This window comes from Notothenia coriiceps, unplaced genomic scaffold (assembly GCF_000735185.1).
Source record: "Notothenia coriiceps isolate Sejong01 unplaced genomic scaffold, NC01 NC01_scaffold00032460, whole genome shotgun sequence".
Lineage (NCBI taxonomy): Eukaryota > Metazoa > Chordata > Actinopteri > Perciformes > Nototheniidae > Notothenia > Notothenia coriiceps.
This window is the reverse complement of record NW_011365161.1, coordinates 119945-142360: the sequence shown is the minus strand read 5'-3', so window position 1 is coordinate 142360 and position 22416 is coordinate 119945. Positions and strand designations below refer to the sequence as shown.

The following is a 22416-nucleotide window of genomic DNA, read 5'->3' as shown; positions in this document are numbered from 1 at the left end:
GGGTAGCCAAGCTCCCCTGGCTCCCCCCCATTTTGAACAGTGCATTTGCACACATCTTGTGTCCATATCTCTCTGTTTTGGTGGTCATGCCACAACCGTGCATGCATGCGCGAGTCATAGTGAGTGTCTGCATTTTGGGGGGGGCGCCAGCTAAAATGTTGCCTAGGGCAGCAAATTGGTCAAGGCCGGCCCTGCACAGATGCCAATGTTATTTCCCTAGTCACTACTGGGGACATTGACTGTCATATACATAAATTCAGCTGAACACACACACACACATTAAGGACCAAAATGAAAGATAGGGGAAGAAAGCTGGACATCTTAAACCTGGTTTGGAACAAACCTGGGCTGTACTTTGCTGCTGTTGGTGGGGAGGAGAGCGGCGAGGAGGAGAGGAGGAGGTCCATTTGATCGATAAGCCTTTGATGATCAAGTGAGGCTGCGTGCGAGCTTGTTTGCTTTCATGTTGCTGTTTACAAATGGCTTTCAATAACTCAAGTGAAATCCAGCTAATGCTCACAGCATGCTGGCCGACAGACGATATGTCACAGCGGTTTGAAATGTCGGAGGCAACTTACCAGACCGAGGTACACTGCATAAGTCTGAAAGACGACATACTGTATGTGTGCATTCATGTGTGTCTGTGTGCATGTGTGTGTGTGTGTGTGTTTGTCTGTGTGTGCGTCAAAGCTGTATTAAGTCTTTGAAAGCTTGGCTGAAGTGCGGATGTATATGAATATATCTGAAAAAAGTTTTTAAAGTTATTTTATTTTGTACACTGAGATGGATACGCCTGTGTGTGTGTGTGTGTGTGTGTGTGTGTGTGTGTGTGTGTGTGTGTGTGTGTGTGTGTGTGTGTGTATCAGCACTACAGAGGGGCAGATCTGGTGCTACTTGCGGGGCCTCCTGCTGTGTTACAAAGTGAATACCTTATCACTTAAAGGCAGAGCTTCAACGCGCTCCACTCCACATTAACACACACACACACACACACACTCACACACGCACGCACGCACGCACGCACGCACGCACGCACACACACACACACACACACACACACACACACACACACACACACACACACACACACACACACACGTACCTCATGTGTATGCTACATGGCTAGCTGTGAAGCTAAGATCAAACTGCGAACCCACATCTAATGTGGAGACATGTGAAAATAAAAACGCACTGCTTCTGTACAGGAGTGTCGAAGGGTGGGAGGTTTGGGGGTGGGGGCAGAGATGGTGTGGGAGTAGGGTGGAGGGGGTTACGTTAGAGATACGGTGGTCTGCATTCATTAAAACATGAAGAAGCCCTCAGATTTGCAGTAGGAATTTTGAAAATGTTAACAAATTTGAGAAAAATGATCAGGATCAGAACAAAGGCAGCTCAATCACCTGAACGTCCCACAACACAACAGTCATGTGGGATGGAAGTTAGCCGTGGTCAAGACTATCTAAGATTTACTTATTAAATATATAATAATGTAATATGTAATATAAAGCGCTTTGAGCATTCGGAGAAGCACTCTAATAAATGTAATTAATTATTATTATTGTTATTATTATTCACTATCCTGAAGTTTTTCTTTCACGTATTGCTAGAAAGCTGAGTTCTTTTCATGCAAAAGCACCCCTGTAGATTTTGATTGTGCTTATACACATTACTGATTGACTTATTTTCGGAAATCAGCATAAAACAATGATTTAATAAATACCCGTTGACTTTCTCAATGCTTGTTCATGGGAGAGTATTATCATTGGTACCTGCAAATTACAAAGTATAGTTTAGATCTAAAGATATGCCAATTGTTATGAAGAAAATCGTCCCATACTACATGAAAAGCCCAATTCTTGAAACCACTTCACCTGAAAACACCCGACACACAATCCAGCCGATGTGATTATTACACACATGCAGTATATACACAAGTGTGAAAAAATGCACACACATCACACCTCACCTTCAGCGCATGTACAGACACAAACACACATTTTGCTACTTGACAGATTCTACACATATGGCTGAAAACATACACACACACCCACATCTGTGCACGGCTGCTCGGAGCCTTCAAAAGTAGCTGCGGCTCCGTTTCACGTGCTGAGGTCGATGTAGCCGTTTTGCTGTAACATTATAGCCGCAAAAACGTCCATTTATGTTTCCTCTCTTCCTCGGGGTAATTAGCTGGCCTTGAAGTGGCTTTCGCTGCGCCTTCCTTTTTTTACACACACTCAGGGAGGCTGACTGAGAGCACTCATTTAACCCATAATTATCAACCCCTCTGTATTTAAAAAAAAACCCCCCCCCCCCCCCTTCTCATCCCACCACAAACATACACTCACACAACTTAAACATAATTACCTTAGCTGAAACAGACGAGTGTGTACATGTATGTGAGGGACACACACACACTCGCAAAAGATCAAATGACGCTTGGGCATCTTTTGAAACGGAAACTAGCTCAGTGTTTTTGGTATAAGAAGAGTAACACATATGTTCAGGTGCACACACACACTTACACACATATAAACACATGCAATGGGGGAAAAGTTCATACTCCCTTTAATTAACAGAAGTACAGTTACCCACCCTTAAAGGGAGACGTTAATCACTAGAGAGCAAATTCAGAGTACAAATCCATAGTAAATACAGGTTTTTTGGAATGTGACCAATTTAACCTTGGTTCATTTCTGGAATATTAAAATAGTATGCACACTAGGCTCTCTGGCTAAAGAAGCACTGCTTATGAATAAAGACCACTGTGCTACTTCAGATGTGTTAAGAAAGTGGGAAATAAAGTAACTGTATTTTCAGATGTTCAGAGGGAAGATCTTCACATTTTGAATGTTTCTGAAATCAACAATATTCCCGACTGGACCTTTTCCTCCCTTTATTCCCTCGTATTCTTCGCTTTCAGACAATCCAAACATCTGGAATTTCAGAAAGGCTGAGGTTCAAATGTGCTGCTTTACTGGAGCACTGATAATGACAGAGGCATGTTGTGATGCAGTACTGCACACATACACTAAGAAATGCGGATGAGAAGTAGAAATGTTTCTCACATTTTAACCGCATGCAAATGTAATTGTGACCATCATTAAGTGGTAGGTGTATCATCCTGATGTGTGGTCCTCAGCAACATTCCTCTGTTTGTTTGCAAATGAAGTAAAATAGCCTCCTTTAAATCCTCTCTGCAGGAAATATTAATCTTATGTCTTGAATTAACTCTACATATAGGGTGACATTGGTATCAGCAGATAAAGGCTTAGTTGAGAAGTTGTCCAGAAAAAAACATTGTATTTTATCTCTGCATCTAGGGTTAGGTGGGAAAAACATCGGTATTGTCGGCCATCAGCCAAAACGGATGAAAAATATTATCTTCCCGATTACAAACGTTTCATGAGGTGGGAAATCCATGTGTCAGGCCTCAAGGATACACACACAATGCATGTCAGTTAGAACATATAAATATATATGTTTGTTGTAATCTCCACTAGTTGGTGCATAATGGCGGTTGTTTGAAACATTCATACATGGGAAGGGTCAGAGCGCGTATCACTGTGCATACATTAATCATGTAAGCAGCCGTAAACATGAAGAACCCCACTCTCAGACAGCAGCAGCACTGAATAATAAATTATCTGCTTGTTGATTACATCAAAGACGTGATTTCTTCAAAGACGCGATTACTTTAAAAATTTCAATTAGATATTAACACCTTTTTAAGTGCGTCAGGAAATCGTACATGTAGCCCTCCGTCTCTCTGTAGTCTAATTTCACTTGAAAGGCCTTTGATTCATCTGGATATTGTTGCTGCCTTTTATCTCCACTCTATTTGAACAGAAATCTGCCGCTGAATACAAGAGTTAATGGGATCTCAGACATCACTTGTTTGTAATGATGGCCCTCCACCTTGACCCTGACACACACACACACTTGTACATATGCATTTCACATACACAAGCGTGCAAAGAAACGCAGTTGCATGCTTATGAGTGCACACACACACACACACACACACACACACACACACGCACACACACGCACACACACACACACACACACACACACACACACACACACACACACACACACACACACACACACACACACACACACACACACACACACACACACACACACACACACACACACACACACACACACACACACACACACACACACACACACACACACACGCACACACACGAGCACGCTTTCATTTAGAGGACCTTATGCTGATAAAACACCTCTAATGTATTCTTCAGCCTTCAGATGACACACTAAGTAGATACGTCTCTTTTTCTACATTTGAAGCGGAAATTAAAGCGTCCTCTCTTTTGTTCGCCCCCTTCAAAATGCTTTTGAGACTAATGTCTTTAATCTCAATTTTCACGGAGATGGCCCATTCAAAACACTCATTCACTTTCTTCCTTTCTTTCACGGCCATCCTTGCCTTGTGTGGAGGAAATAAAAAAGCATTAAAGTGGAATTCACCTTGCTCTCTGCAATCCTTTCAAGTGGCTGCAATCAAACTGTTTTTAAGGAAAGAGATTTCCCACAAAGAGATCTGAGCTCCACGGCGTCATGTTTTGTCATCAAATGAATCGAGGTTGCACTTAACACATCGTACGTCAAAGACAAATGAAAACAACCATTTGTATACATGTTTTAGTATGTGAACTAGCTCAGATCTGTGAATTAACTATACAACTAAAGTGCCACTCCAATGAGAAACGGGTGGCACCTTTAAAGGATATATATAATATATAAATTGCAGACATACTGTATATTTCGAAGTGCAGGGTAATTCACATCCTTCACACCATGCAATATATATCATTTTACTTGCTATGTTTAAGCAATAAACTAAAGCTGATATAAAAATTGTGATTCAAATCTTAATGACACAATTTGGACGTTTCATAAAATGTACCTTCTGAACTTCCTGGATCATCTGAATTTAAAGTAGAAAATAAATCTTACAAAAAGGCACATTTTTCCGTTTCCACCTTTTTAAATTCTCTTGAGCTCGACTTTCATACGCTCCTGTCCTGTGCAATATGTTTGTGGTCAAATTGAATGACTGACTATTTTGTTTCTCTGAAAAACTAATCTGAGCATTTGATTACAGGTCAAAGGCTCAATCATTAAACATGTATCTATCAAAAAGCGCTTTACATATGCTTGACGGAAATCTGTGGCTGACAGTGTATATGTCACTGCACACGGGCAGAACATGGATTTCAGGGGCTATTCAGTGGAGAAAACCCATTTCATCAATGATTATTTCTCACAACGCAGATGCTTTACTTTGTCAAAGAAGCAGTTGTCACATGTCAAGGTAGATGGAAGTGGACCTCTTTATTTTGCACCTCTGCAGTGTCCTTTAAAAGACACGAGTGTACTGCTCTAAAGATAATGCTTCATCTGAGAGGGTAGAGGGCATGCTCAACTGCTTGCATGCTGTATAACTATTCACACAATACACACACACACACACACACACACACACACACACACACACACACAATGAGAGTTGGGGTTTGTGGGTGAAGAGGGAAAAAAAACGGTTAGCCTGAGTAAAATTCCCCACACCTGCACGCAGAGAAAGAACAAACAAACATAGAGAGAAAGACGTGCGGATATTAAGTGGCACAAAGAGAACTGAGTCTCTCTCGGAGCATTTGGTCCCATTGAAGCTTTCAGCCTAGATCCGGCTGATTTGAGATTTTATCGATATAGGTTTGATTTGATCGACTCCCAACAGGAGGTTGAATGCATTTAAAGCTTATGGCTGACTGTGGGAAAAAACCTGAACTGCTTGCCATGAGTAAACCAATTCTGAAACTGTGCCATATGACGAATACAACTTTGATATGAATAATATTCTGAAAAGAAAAAGTCTCTGTCTTTGCCGAGAGGAAACGGCTAGAAAAGGATGCCATTTCATGTCTGAGGATTATGCCAGACATTTTTTTTTTTTGTGGACAGACTGCAAAATGACAGTATGTTCATGCAAAAGAAAGTTAAATCATGTGTTTTAACATTTGAAACGTTTAATCCAAAGATTTATTCAAGTTTTCCTTTGACTTGGTATGCCACCCTTTTAATAAATAACACAACTGCTTGATGGATATATCTAAGGATGGATTATGTCATAAATATGAACCATATTTCTTTAATTTAATTGTTCTATTGTCTTATCCCCTGATGCTTCTTGAATACTCTCTTTGATACACAGTAGAACTCAGACACATGACGCCCATATGCAACTTATTTGCATTTGTAAATGTAATGCTCTTTTGATTACATTTCTTTAAACTGACATAGCGAGAAACGTTTATATCGAATGCATCTGCAAACTGCCAATGCAAATGGAAATGTTTTTATAGTTGTGTCCAGGGTCCTTAATGCACTAAGTTCCCTTTAGGAAAAGATGATGGTCTTTCTAAGGCATAGTCAATGTCAATTAAAGCTTAACACAACATACTTTTTGAATATTTAACTGAAAACAGGATCTTTTCCCAAAATCTCTTGACCAAAAAAAACAATGGATGCAATGTGCTAGTCCAGTCCTTATACTTTTATATGGACTGTTTTTGACCCAGTACCACCAGGATGACCTGCTCTGCCCGTCGTGACCCCCCACAGCCCATCCCACCACGACACTTGAGTGGGTGTCCCAATCTGGAAGTCATTGCCTTCTCCAGAGTCAGGAGCCCAAAATGAAAGCCTCTTAGTTGGAGGTTTGGGCAACATCAAAGCCAAGGCAACCATAACAACGCAGCTATGTTTAAAAAAGGGCCAAACACCCCCCAACAAGCCCGCCCACTCCCCAATTACACACACACACACACACACACACACACACACACACACACACACACACACACACACACACACACACACACACACACACACACACACACACACACAACTGCTCATATACTCCTCGAATGCAAGGACACGCCCAGTGGTGTGCATGTAAATACACACACAAACACATGCACACACACACAGACCATGGTCCACTGTTGCTGCCACACACCACTGGAACATCTGGGCCGTGGCCATGATGAATCAGTAACCACTTCTAGTTACTAACAGACAAACACTTTGAGCATATGACTTAGCATACTACATCTAAATGTAAGAGGACAATGATCCCAGAGTTTACTCTTAACATAGTAAACATAGTTGTTTGCATCAAGATAAGAGAGAAGCATCAAATCTGATTAATATTTACACCACGCTTAAGGACATTATATTTATATAATTTGTGTTGCTTCTGCTTAGCCAGGGAAGACAGTGAGGTTATGTGTTCTGTATTTTGGGAAGAATCTGGGGGTTAAGCAATATTGGAAGCGTTTATATATTTACTTGCTAGATTTGCTACTTTATATCTGATTCAAGTACGTTTTAGAGTAATTTATTATAATTATCCAACATCCTTTTCAGGGAAATAAGTGAATTTCAGCATTTTGTTGAACGAGGCTTTGGAGCTAAACCTGAATACATTAGATCTTTAAATTGTAACATTTGAAAACAAGTTCATCCTGGAGTGTATTTAGTTGACTTTCCATCTTTTCAGATGTGTTGTTAATGAACTTTCTTTGGACAAGCCTTTAGCATCCCAGCGGTCGTGCACAGGTTGTCTTCATGCATCTCTATTAATGCATATGATGACAATACAATCACTACTCGGTCATTTTAGCAAAACTGCTGGTGTAAACTATAACAGTGGAGTTTAAGCAGCAGTAGTTCTTGTTTTAAAGGCGGTTTTATTGACCAAAGTTGAGGGGAAGAGAGAAGAGAAACAGGAAGAAGAGCAGATTCACTTTTCACACTTAATCTGAAATCACAGCTCGGTGCGGTGAGAAAAACCTCTTCATGAGAGTCTGCACTCTGCAGCTGGCTCCAGGCCATGGATATGACAGGGTTGCGAAAATAAAATCCAACCGTAGCGATGGCATTTAGAGATGAGTTATATCACTCTCTAATGAGTGGACGGAGACAGACAAGCAGGCAACTTTCTCTTCCAGACTGCGGCGACAGCAGAAATGATCTCTAATGATCGGTCCTGAAGGGAGCTAATTAATGGTGTACTTGTTTATTTTGATCAGAAAGTTCCACAATGAACAACTTGTTTACGACATTTGGGCAATCATCCGCAACAAAAATATTGACACAGGGAGACGAGAGGAAATGAGGCGACCACAGAGGACATAAATCCTCTTTGAGACACACTTCCTTTTGGTTTACTCAAACAATAGATTCTACGACTTCTTCACGCCACAGCCATATTTGTCTGTTTTGTGGGAGCCGGCTAGCAGAAGCAAAAAAAAGATCTTCTAGCGGTTGGATAAGACTATTGTCAAGAAGGTACCGAGGGCTTGCCGAGGCGAAAAAAGGCGTCTGTGTGCTTTCATTCTCAGACAAGACGGGCATGACGTCTTCTGCTGTGAAATGTCAAACTTCATATATCTAATGGCTGCACTTTGGGAAGAACAAAATAGCCTCATGAGTGAACTTTGGTGAATCTCCACTTTCCTGCTGAATTGTAAGAGGTAAGGAAAGGCCGGGCCTCAAAACCTTTTGTTTTTCGTATTCTTGAAGTTCCCCAGGGTGGTTGCCATGCTGTCCGGAGGTTATGTGGTCCCTTCCCCTGCTGAGATGACTGAGCATGTCTACCGCTCACTCATTGTGAAACGTTTGCCCTGCAGAGGACAGCTTTCACTCTAACAGCCTAAACCCAGCCTAAACACCAAACCATGTGCCCAAATGGGAAATGCCCCCACAGGTAAAAAAAAAACCATGCATTGACGCGTTTCCTCTGTGACAGTTTCTATTTAACACGCAAATATTGCAATATGTGCATCTATAAGTGTGATTCTGCTTTTCCCTTTTATAAAATTGTAAATAGCATTTCTTTGAACTGAACAAGATGTTGGGCTTATTTGATGCTTTGTTGATATATTTGTCACTTCAAAAATGTCTAACTAAACCATTTATATCTTCCTCTTTACATCTACTTGCTCATAAAGGTACACAAACAGGTACAAAAAAACATAATTTGTAAATGAACACATTTAAAATATTATATAAAAGCACACATATCAGTCAATGCTTGTTCTCTTTTAACCAGAATGTGTGATATCATTTCTCTTTGTGTCGATGCAGTTTTATTCTTACATGTACAATACCTTGAATAGGTGTTTTCCGAGCAGCGCATGTGACTCTCATGTGTTTGTTTGTGTGTGATTGTGTGTTATTGTGTGTTTGTAGTGATCCATGTGTTGACAAAGCAGTCGTACATGGCTGACTCACATGTATGTAACTGTTGGTTGAGTCAAGTTTTTGGGGAAGCAGACAACTCAATCAGCTTTCATGCTTCCTGCCCTCTGGGCCAGCAGTTCACTTCACGTGCTGCTCTCTGTCTGATGTCTGCTTTGATGTTTCTATCAGAATAATCTCATCCCTGGGCGTTAGGGGCGCATTGAAGGCCATGCAAAAGAAATATCTGGAGGGTAGAGAACGCTCAATGGCCTTAACATCCCAACCCAAACATGAATATTTTTGGAATTTGCCTAAAAATATATATTCGCAGACATATACACTATATAAGAAATATCAAAGGCAACTTGCTTTTGATGTTGAAATCTTTTTCAAAAAGTTGCATTTATATTGTATACTTTAAAAAGAACCAAACTACAATGATTATCATATATTATTCATGATCAAAGTAGTTGCAGTTGATGAAAAGTTAAGCAGAGATATTTAACTCAATCCCAGCCAGACCAAATGCAAACCAATGGACATTGAAACTGTCGGAAAGAGGAGACACAACCAATAATATCTGGGACAAACCGGAGCCCCGAGGCCTCTGTCCAATCAGCTCCTTCCTTTCATCGTTTCTGGGAGATCATGCAGGTCAACCCAGGAGCGTTTTAAAAACCATCCTTCACCAAAGATTACAGTCGTCTCAACACTTCTGAGAACCGGTTGTTAATCAGCGCTGATGACTGGTGTTTACGCTGGGGGCTCAAACATTTAAAAAAAAAGGTCTTCTCGGAAGTCTCAAGGCTTGACACTATTCTTCACCTTCAGGCCGAGGGCAAAGGCTCAATGTTGGTGCCCTTTGACCCCTACAAACTGGCTGAAGACCAACATTCATGCCAATAACCCCAACTCTCTAGCTTTGCTTCATCCACTTGTTAGTTTTTTACATTCTTTACAAAACACGTACTTGTGTATTCAATACTTCAGAGTTCTTCTTACACGGCAGAAAAGAAAAGGTTAGCTTTTCATGGTTAAGGGAGAAAACATGAATCTTTTTGACTCCTTAAAAGATCCTTCTAGAGATTCAAAGTCTCTGCAGAATAAACAACAGCCTTCATGATCAATACCTTTATATTTCAGAACCAACATGTCTGTTGCAGACTCTCCAGGCTTTGTTTACTTTTTGCTTCAGTGAAAGAATGCTTTTCCTGCCAATGAAGCCCACTTGAAAAAAGCTAACGACAGAAAGGGATCACTGGAAAGAGAGAAGATGAAAGAGATGCTTGTTTCTCTCCAAACAATCAGTCCAAAACCCCCAAAATATACATCATTAATTGATTTATCATCATATAAGACGAAGAAAAACGGCAAACTCTTAGGATGGAAGCTAGGTTCAGTGAAACTCTGACATTTATTATCCTTTAAAAAGGGTGTAATGATGAATATTCGTAACGGCGATTGATTTTTTGGATCTTTTTCTAATTATTGTCCAAGAAGAAGAATATAAAAAAAACACAAATGTAAGACCAGGAGAGAAGCACTGACTGATGGATGTGGAGAGATTGATGGATGGACTGATGGTGTATAGAGAGGTGGTGGATGCTGCTATGTTTCCCTCCATCTCCTTTCATGTCCTAATTTATTCTGTATGATTAATTCCCGTTACCCCTCTGGATGTGCAGTGCGCCCCAACTCCCAGCAGCCCCTGCTCTCTCCTCTCTCTGCATTTCTACTGTACCTTTATTCTTATATCTCTCTATCTCTCTGTTGGCCCTCCTGCTGGGATGGTCCCCTCTTTACATGGCCATGCAGCACTGAGGACACCGAGCAGGCATGCCGTAACCATGGTAACGACAGCACCACTGCCACCGCATGACGCAAATAAGAAGTCCCAACGCTACATCTTTTCAAAGCTACATCAAGATCTGTTGCTCCACTTATTTAATGTGTATGTGCAGAATGCAAACAATCCAAAAAGCAACATGGATGCTGATCATATTACATTTTACCATCATTTACAGGATTAAAATCACATTAAACTTGTATCCATTTAGATGGTTTTGGTTTCTGTGACAAAGTTTGGTTTGATTTGACTTGGTGTAAGTGTTACAAACTGTACGTTTTGAGTGTAGTACCAGAACTGACCCTTTGAAACAGCTCTTTTAGCCGCAGCCACTATAGTTTGATCAAACACAATCCCAAACAATTGACTTTGAAGCTTCTCAGAATAGTAGAATTGGCTTTTTCATAGTTTTCAGTCATAATTAATTTAATATACTGGGATTTTAATATTGATTTGAGGGAAAAAAGAGCAATACATTATATATTTTTCGCCAGCATGAACATGAGTTTTTTGAAGCCTTAAACGGAACAATTGATTAATCAAGGGAACCATCTGCAGATTGAGATGTCTGTTCATGTGTTATGAAAGAAATGTTCAAATGTTACACCAAAAATAAGAAATCTCACCCTGACAGACAGTTCCAGAGGGCAAGAGGTGAAATGAGTTCAACAAGACGCATACGATCCTCTGTGACCATGATGACCTTCCACACAGTGCCCACAAAACTGTGACTTTAATGTTACACTCAACCAAAATAAACTGATTTCACAGTTAAACCCGAATAATTTTAGAGTACATACATTTTATAGCTTCTGGGAGCGTGTGCAGCCATGTGTTTAAAAGGCTCAAAAGAAATAAATTGAATGTTACAAGACTCCCTTTCACCAGAAGTGAACAGTTTCTGCCAGAGAACATCTGATGGACTTGAAAACTATACACTGGAGTTTCGTCCAAACACCTGGAAAAACAGCTTTGGTTTTCTTCTCGACTCTCATTTATGGTTATAAGTGGTTGTAACCACAAGTGGTTTGGCTTGGTCTCAGGGGGGGATATGATGCTTTTCTGTATGATGGATAAGTCAGTTACTGTAACGCAGCTGCATCAATGTGCTTCAGCAAGACGCAGAAGCCCTGAAGTAAATTAAAGTATATATTTTCCTTTGCAAATGTGTATAAATTCAATGCATTTCTTCAGGTTGTCTTTGCATTGATTGGAAAGTGCTGACAGAGTATTACAGCTGACTGCTGGACATCTTTTACTGTGGTTTGTTTCAATTGGTCAAAAAGCAGATCACATTTTTGTGGAACTACCTGTTAAAACGTAGGGTTTTATGTTCATTTCAAGTATGAAGCAATTGGTTTGACTAATTTTTAAACGTGTGATCCCTATGGCATCATCCCTACCCTTCCCTGGTGTGTTTTCTATCAAGATAAAGCAGAACTACCAAACGAATAATTGTAATCTTTGAGTTTAACGTCGGGACACCCTCTGTGTATTGAGTCCAAGTCATGATGGTAAAACATATATTTTTTTTCTCCCTCTACGATGTCGAGAGATGCTCTTCGTGTGTTTGGCAAACATCCTCGCTGTAGTTTGACTGTCTTGAATTATAGATAGGAGACGCAAACCACCCACTGCTTGTTTGTTTGGTTAAGACTTTGAGTAAGCAGAGGGAATGCAAGGGGAGTAAGAGAGAGATGAAATAGGAGAGAGCAAAGGGAGATGGAGGACAGGATGAATACAAAAAGAGATAGAAAGCGAAAGAAGATGGGGGATAGAGAGACAGATGGATCAAATAAGACGGTAACAGAAAAGGAGGGAAACCAAATCCATAATGAGATTATGAGGGAGTTCAACTCGTTCAATGTATTGACTGTAACCGTGGAAACCCTTTGACATTAAACAGATGCTCTAACAGCGTGTATTAGATACAAGACATTGTACTGACACATCCTTAGTTGAAGAAATACAAACAAAGTAGTGAAAGACTCAGTGAAATGCAACCCTCCATCATGGTGGCAGAGAACATCACGTTAAAAAGTCACCAGCCATAATTGTTTGTTGCAAAGCGCTGCCTTACATCATTGACCACCCGCCCCTGGTCTGCACCTCAGCGGCGGTTCTTCTGACTCCAAGGGGGAACCCTCCTCTGCCCGTCCAGATCGCATTACACAGGGCTCATCCCTCTGATGTGGCTTCAGATAGAGAGCGTACAAACCCCAGGCCCACAACCACACAGACCAGCTCCGCACAGGCCCCGTCCTGTGGTCTGCTCCATATGAAAGAATATTTTTGAATGCCGTGTACATTCCCTTCTATATTCCCCCCCCCCCCCCCCCCACATGCTGCTCTCATTTGAAGGGGTTTTTATGGAGGGGGTGCAAAGTATGGCAGTGGTTGTGACAAGTTGTTCTGAAGAGATGCACAAAGCAATTGATTGGGTTGCACTTTAAGACTGAGAATAAATAATCTTTGTCAGAGAAAAGGGTGGTGAGGAGCAGATTGTAGTTTTCGGTTGAAGGAATAAAGTTATTGCTAAAGACTAAGACCCTTCTTTGATCACAACTAATGCCAAGAAACTGACATCAATCATATGTCAGAATTGAATGTTGTTTTCATTTTAATAATTCATATTTTGATTGTCTTGTGAGTGGAAAACATTTCTATAGCTATTTTCGGGCATAGGGGACATTATCAAATATCAGTCCAAACTCAGGTGGATAATTGATTGAAAAGTTACAGTTATATTTAAACAAATGGACTGGATGCTAATGGTTGAAGACAAAGATATGGAACCTCCACACCCACACACTACAACCCCAATACAACGTGATCCCCCCCTCCGATTTTCATCCACCTCTGTTCTACAAATCAATTAACACTCTTTCCATGGCCAGGGTGCTACCATATTAGCGCCCTTCCGTCCCTCTCTGTCTCTGAGCCGGTTTCTCTTTAATCTTCAGGAGATGTTCCCATTGATGGGTCTATTGATTTGATGTTGCGCCAGCTGCTTTTATCTCCAGGAACTCAAAGAGGTGTTGGAGAGAAAAAAGCTGCTCTGCCCACCAGGTTTTACCACGCAGAATCTGGCGTGTAGGTCAGCCTTATGGGTGGGGATACATCTTTGAAATGTGCAGGATTAAAGAAATAACAACTCAAAGAGTGACCCTAAACTTTGGTATCTTTTTGAATCTCGTGTTTTAAACAGAAAAAAGAAAACTGCTCATTTTGGTGCAATAAATTGTGTAGCGGGTTTTTGACACGGCACAACTCCACTAGAGTCTTATGTGTACGTTGGGAGAGTGAAGCGAGGGCGCTACCATCCAGCTGACCACATGTGGAGAAGGTCCAAAACCCAGAGCCAGTGCTGGTGCGCTCCACCACAGAGCTGCATCCACAGGCCCAGGGGGCCTTGCTGTGCAGCAGCATCAGAGAAACCGCCTGTCACCACACACCATCGCTCTTCCATACTATGCATTTGAACAATACATGTATGTTCATGTGCTTGTGTGTGTACCTATGTATGTCCTTTTGTCTATTGAGGAAAGAGTGCATCCCTGATTTTGAAGAAAATTCAGAATGCGTCCCTTCATTTGTTTGTGTGTCCCCTAAAGAGCAGGGCAGGCCTGTGGTGTGCGGAGCGCCTGCCAAACTGCCCGGTTGGCTCAGAGAGGGGGTTGATATTCTGCTATCGATCATCTGAACTAATAACATGGTGACTTTCCCACACTTGTAATTAGCACCCCAAAATAAAGTGTCTGGTTCTACTTAGGGCCCTCTGCCTTTAAATCAGCTTTTGTCAAGTGCTCCCTCCTTCGTTCTCTGCTTCTTCTTGTGCCCCTCATATATAAAGAGTTCACTCTGTGCACCTTAAAGCGTAAATACTTAGGAAAGTTTCCCTGTCGGCGTCATGTGGGAGCCGAGGCCATGGACCATTTTTTAATGTGGAACACTCCCGCAAGTTTCCGTCTATGCAACGTATAAGATTTATGTTAAGGCTTCCTCTACCCATAATTAAGCCAATTTTCACATATAACCTATACCTCCAGTAAACCACTTTGTGAAGTATATGGTTGTTGTTTACCAGCTGATTCCAGCATTTTAAATGGGACTTGCTTATTTCCTAATATTTTATTGAAGGACATTTTTCTATGGTTACATTTTGGGACTTTTGATCAAACATTACAAGCAATATAAAAACATTTCCTTCGGTTCTAGACATCTTATGTGCACATATAGAAATATTGAAATATAGTCCTAAATGACTGTAGACTCTGTGCTCACTGTGAAGGTTTAAATTTAGCTAATTGTTTTCATATTTCAAGAAACAGAATTGAAACCAATAGCTGCATGACACAAACTAAACAAAAAAGAAGATATAATCTGGATGCAAAACTGTTAAGAATAAAACTCGGTATGGTCCTTTTAAAGTATTTTCTTGTCACTAATCCATAAAGAAACCCATCCTTTTTTCTTTGTGCCCTCATCCCTGAATTCTTCCATCATTTCTATCCATCCCGTCTTTATGAAATCGTCTGATGTTTGCGTCTGTGGTCTGCTGAATTGTTTAGTTGTGATTTGTAATGTAAATATGTGGCTGCGTGTGAGAGCACCGCTCCCCCTGGATGCCCCCTGAACACACAAAAACACACTCTTAGTCACACACGCACACGCACATGCACACACACACACACACACACACACACACACACACACACACACACACACACACACACACACACACACACACACACTGCATATTATTCAGAGAACAACCAGCAGCTGCCTGACTGGCTCAGCTCTGTTACTCCTGCTAAGCCATAATTGTTCCCGGACCTCTGCTCTCTAAGCGCTGGTTCGCCCGAGCCAAGCGGCTAACCATCAGCAGCCCTTACAGCTCGCTCGCCTCCAGGCCCCAACCGCCCAGTGGATGGAGACCATGGTCTTTGCAAAAGATACAGAATGTAGGGCGGCTAATACTTGAAAAGAAAAAGGATGCATGTTCCATTATTAGATGATTTAATCATTTGATAACTTCTGCTTTTTGGCTACAGTGAATATGCTGTTTGGGATTTAAATCTATAAAAATACGGACATCTAAACTTGGAGAGTTTACAAAGACCAAATGTGATGCATCTGAAAAGCTTCTAAGGACATTTTGAGTTTAATTCTTCATCTTCGAAATAGCAATTAACAAAACACTCTTTCCAGGAGCTCTCGATCATATCACATGTTCTTTTTCAGTATAAAACGTTTTCCCAGCTGCAATTGAATTGTTTGTTACCGAGTTCTTAGGACTATTAAACAGACTTTGACATGAAATTGTCCTGTAAACATCTTTCAACTGAGAGAATTAGTGGAAATACTGAGCTTTTCATAAAAGGGAAGAACAAGGTTGTGTGAAAGTGCTAGAATAAAACCTTACACATTGGAGTCAATCAACGATAAATAACTCCACGTAAGCAAGTCCTTTTAAGTACAACATTACCAATAAAACAAGATCTATTTGTTCTCCCCAAATCCTCAAACCTCTCTACCAATCCTCTACTCTACTCATGATGTCTCCCTTTATTTGTTTGCATCTGTTTCTTAGTCCAACCGTTTCTTTCTATCTCTCTCTTTCCCTCGCAGCCTCACTCGTTTAATCTCGGTCCAAGAGAAACATGTCGGGAAACCAAAAAGCCGAGCAGCCTGACGGAGGCCAAACCAGAGATCACTTCTCCCATCCTGAACTCCTTCCCTCGTCTCCAAGCTACTGCCTGTGATGCCGCTGTGAAGCACGAAAAAGGCTTTCAACCCATTACTTCAATGTTCATGAACTCCATGATTTTTCCATGACTGGTTCATGACGAAGCGCCTCACCCACAGCCAACATGTTATAAGATAATTTCATGTCGTGCAACAATAATTTCCAAAACGTCGGCTTTGCTCAACTGCTTATCTTTTTTCTTTTATGCAACACTTCAGCACCTGGGAAATGCAGCCTTAAATGAGAGTTTTTTTCCATGACGACAGATAGTGCATGTGCTAATTTGGGACGTCTGGAGTTTCCTTTGCCTGTTTGATAAGCACAGAGCTGCATATACATAATTATAGCACTGATGCAACACATTAGACATCTTTGATGTGACTTTTTAAATGCATGTTGAAGCCGGGATTGTAATTTATCTTATATAAAAAACACATCACTTTCTACAACGTTATTCTCTCTATTCATATATTTTCCACTGTAGGTCTGAAGCTTTTGCAAACAGTAACTTCTCCATTTAAAGCGAGATGCAGTTGAGCATAACAAGTTTCCACTAAGGGAGGAGCAGTGTGTGTGTGTGTGTGTGTGTGTGTGTGTGTTTATGTTCTTCAGGTGACAATATGACTTGAGGCCTTTATTTTCCATGGTAAACCGCAACAGGCTTAAGCTCGCCTAACTGTACACAGTGAAGACACACACACGCGCACACAGACTTTTGTCAAAAGGAGTAAAGAGTTTTGCCCCAAGTACATTTGTGTACCGCTAATATATTAAAAAAAAGCCTTGCTCCACACTCAGGTACATATTACCCTTAGACGCTCTTCTGAGCTCTACAGAAAGTGGCTTAAAATGTTTCTATTGCAGAAGGACAACAAATATTTTATTTTATGCAAAAGTATCATCTTGGCCACTGGGAGTCTCCGAAGACATTTGAGAACTTTATGTTGAAATTCCCGAAAGAAAACCCTAACCCTAAATCAACAATCTTCTCGCTTGCTTCCTCTAATCAAAACAGCATACCACTGACTTGATGTTTAGCTAATGGATGCTTAATTGAAACCAGTATTCCCTCAGCTGGCCTGGGATTAATGGGGCTCTGTGGGGGGTAAACTGGAGTCGGCATGGCACTCACGCTGCGCCGCTTGTTTGTGACAGTGTCAGAGTTATGGCTGCCTTTAATTGGCAGCATTTAGACCCCGGGCACATTTTTAAAGACAAACAGAAGAGAAATGAGAGCGGGAGATGGGGTGAAGACTAAGAGAGAGAGACTAAGGCCGAAATGTGAGACAGGAGGAGAGTTGAGGAAGAGTTACAGCTGCCTCGCTCTGCAGCTCAGCGGGAGATTGAAGGGTCCTCTGGGGTCCTGACAACGGGCTGGCTGTGCCTGTGCCTGCTGTAAATCTGCTGGAGGGGGATTCAGCGAGGAAGGGTAGAAACATCATGGATGGAGTCCGTCTGACTGACTGAATGTCTGTCTGGCTTATTGATGGCGCCCTTTTCTCCACAATAATTACAGTGAGACGCTGACGATGGGGATACATTGTCGCCAAACAAATCATCAATGCATTAAATTATTGTTTGTTTCTTCGTGAATAACTTTTGTTTGAGGTTTTCACACTTACAAAGTTTATTAGACATAAAATAATGATATCTTGAAGTTGATATCTGTAGCAGACACTAAATGCATATGAAGAATCAATGTGTAAGAAACGTAATCTTAATTATTATGTAATGAATAATAGAAGCTACAAAAACAAATTGATTCTGTAACTCGGTTCAGGCCAGGAAAATAAAAATGTAATCTATGATTTAGTCTGGATCATTTTGGCTGTGGCAACTATGCTGCCCACTTTGGTTACTGCCAAGAAATCCACTTCCTGTTGTTGAAAGTGTTTGCATTAGCCCTGGATTTGTTCATTTTCCTTGCGGTGGTGAAACAGTTAAAGGTGTTCTTAGGGTGTCAGAGTCTGTTTCAACTGGGGCTGTGGTTTAGTTTTACCAGGTGCACAGCGCGGTTACCGCTTCTCATTGTTTACTGCTCCCTCCCTTCCGCTACTGCACTTATCTTCCTTCATTGTTCTCTCACACTCTGTCAATCTCTCTGCCTCTCCAATTTTGTCAGACTAGTTTGTAGTCCTTTACTCCTATTTCTCCATCTTCATCCCCCTCAATCTGATCAACCCAATCTGTGCCCGTCTGATGAATCAGATGTTTTGTTTCGTTTGTTCTTCACTTCCTGCCCACCCACCTCTGCCCTTTCATCTGTCCTGGGTGTGCATACAGTGTTTCCCACATACATGTCCTGTACTATGTGCAACACCTTCACGCCCACACACACACACACACACACACACACACACACACACACACACACACACACACACACACACACACACACACACACACACACACCACAGTGCAGTGCACAACACAGTTGCTCTAGTTTTCAGTTTGGCCCTGAAAAATGCACACACAAGACGATTTACCACAACACCTTCTCACACACCCACACATCACTGATAAAAAGAAAACTCTCTATGAGCTCCATTACTTCCTCAAACTAAAGATATTTGCTGTCAGTAACAACAAGTATGTGCCTGAATATGTAAATAAGTCAGTTTGTTTTTCCATATTCCTTTTAGACTCCTTCTGCTTTCCTTTCTTCTTCTCCCTCAATCCCTCCCATCCTCTTTTGAGACATCACCATTTCCTCAAGGCCGCCTCTTCTTCCTTTCCTCTCGTTTCCAACCACTTTTAATTCCTGACGCGTTAATCGGATGCATAATCAACATTTTCGCCATGTCCTATCACTCCATTATAGCACCAAGGCCAATGAGAAAAAGACGTTGTGGCTGTGTTTGTGCGTGTTGCATCTCTTAAAAGTGTCCCATGGCCACACAATGTGGGCATGGGTATCGTTCCTATAAGCAACAAAACAGGGCAAAACAAAGGTAGGAAACCAATTTGACGCATGGCCCAGCTCCTTTGGAGGAAACCTGTTGATGAGGGAATTCCGCCCTCTCCCTTTTCTGGCTTAAAAACGACATTAACACATGGACGCAGTGCCAAAACATATGACACATACCCAAGAAATCGAGGCAGACACACCTCTGACAGTAAACTGTAACACATTCAGCTGGGACTGTCCTTTACGGAAAAACATCATTTTAACATGTGGGTAGCCCCAAACTAATGACACAGTACCTGATGCACCAGAATTGTGGTCTCATTTATTAAAAGTAATTTATATGTAAATAGTTCATGTACATCATCATGTTGAGAGAATATTAACATGATTTGTTGTCTCTGCAGCATAGTAGTCTTGTCTATGAACAATGCACAATGTCTGTTAGTGTGTCAGTGTGCATGAAGAGGAAGAAGGAAGTGAAGACAGCTTACCACTATGAGGGGTATGTACTACTTCTCTGTGTAGTAAATATGTGTGTGTGTGTAGGAACAGTATTAGGGGTCTTAAGCATGCATGTGTGTCATGTGTGTGTATACAGTATACTGTATACGTATGAATGGCGTAAGGCGGAGGCTGCTTCCTTTCTTTAGCAGATGAGTATCATATGAGGGAGGATTAGACTTATGCTCCTGTTTGCATGCATGTGTTTGAGTGTGTGTGTTTGTGTGTGTGTGTGTGTGTGTGTGTGTGTGTGTGTGTGTGTGTGTGTGTGTGTGTGATCACAGCCATGTGTGCCGGGCTGCTTCATGCGGCTGTGGAGGCTCCAGCTGGTCTGGGCAGAGCCACTGGCAGTGGGGCGGAGAGGCGTGGAGGAGGAGGAAGGGGTTTGAGTTTCATTTAGGCGGCTATTTTTATGAACACTATTTTTAATAAAGTGCATATTAAAATGATGATAAAGGTTGGGGCGAGGTTTTGAGGCCGGTGGTGGAGTTGAAGGTTATCAATTACTAACAAATGTGGAAATATGTTTGATGTTTTTTCACACATTACTAATTATTAATGAATGATTCTTTCAAATGAGACAGCCATAAACACGACCTTAAGCACAACACTAAGTTGATATGGTCGGACATCTGCAACACATTACATTTAAGCATCAACTTGAATGAATGATAATGATTCATGTAATGAGGTAATTAAGTATTCTTTCTGGTGCTGGCTAAGTTTTTATACGTTTGATTGGATTGATGCAATACTTTGACATTTAATGAAATGTGTTCTGTGGTGATGGGTGGGATGAGAACATCTACGTAAGTTAGAAAGTCACAGTGCCCTTTAAAACCTCATACAGAGAAAACATTGGGAAGTAAGTAAATTAAGAGCATATTTATTATTAAAAGTGGACATATATCATTGTGCCTAACATTGATAGATGATAGAGGAATCATCAAGTACAAAATGTAAGGCCTTGAGTTGTCCTCGTACTAATGCCACAACAAACTCAAACTGCATACATTAACATACATACATAAATACAAATAGGCTTCATGCACACACTATTGCAAACATACATGTGGGAACACACTCAAACAGACAGACAACATTGACACTGTTAAAATAGTATGAGTTGTTTTGTTGTTGCACAAATATTATTAATTAACATTTCTTTCTCAAGTTCATTTCTATTTATTTTTTCCTTTAATCATATTGTTTATTTTGTATACAAACAATCCTATTATCTGATTCTGTTATATCACATGTGTCATTAATGACTCAAATACTTTATATTTGTTGTTGCAAATTAAATATAAAAAAAGAACAAGAAGTACCTACCAACTGAGACACGCACATACAAGATAAAAGTACCATCCTGTACCAGATCCTCACAACAAGACACACACACACACATACACACACACACACACACACACACACACACATACTCCTAGAGAGTGTAAACAGGTTGTAAATCTCCCTCACAGCGACATATGGTCATCACACTTACTGTGTTTCCAAACAGTTAGAAGCGACAGCCAGACTGTGTGTGAGACGCATGCTTATTAACATTTAAAATCATTGGGAGGTCAATACACTCGTCATATGTGCGTATTAGTAGAATAATCTACTCAGTGCAGTACTGGACTCATCCTAGTGTTAGGAGGCAGTGTGCTTTGCATTATGTACGGGGCGCCCGGGTAGCAGTGTGGGGAACGGTGCCTTGGCTCAGGACACCTCGGTAGCACTTGGTCTTTCGGAACTTTGATACTGGTGACCTTCCAGTTGCCAAGCCAAGTCACCATGGACTTCGCCACACCCGCCCATTGTGTAACAGTTTAGGAACTTTTTCTGTAATTTCCTCCATAAGCTGTGCATAATGCAAGTCATACTTGTTTGCTGGGTGTTTGAGCAGAGATGTGGGCTCATGACCAAAGTAACACTATGAGACTAACACTGACCTTTGTCCCTATTGCTGATCTTGGACCAGGTCATTCTATTAGAATTTTAACCATGTTTAGTCCAATAGTTTGCGCTTGCAATAATGATATCAGGGTTATATGCTAGGAATCCGAAGTCTAAATGTAATAACATTTTTAAGACCTTTTTAGACCTTTTTAAGACGCCTTTCCA

The 22416-nt window shown here is 41.1% G+C and overlaps 1 protein-coding gene across 1 annotated transcript in view; it reads right to left on the bottom strand.

The window, feature by feature from the left end:
• Positions 1-22416, bottom strand: part of tcf7 (transcription factor 7) — a 66743-nt gene that overhangs the window by 31047 nt on the left and 13280 nt on the right. The gene's annotated exons all lie outside the window — the stretch shown is intronic.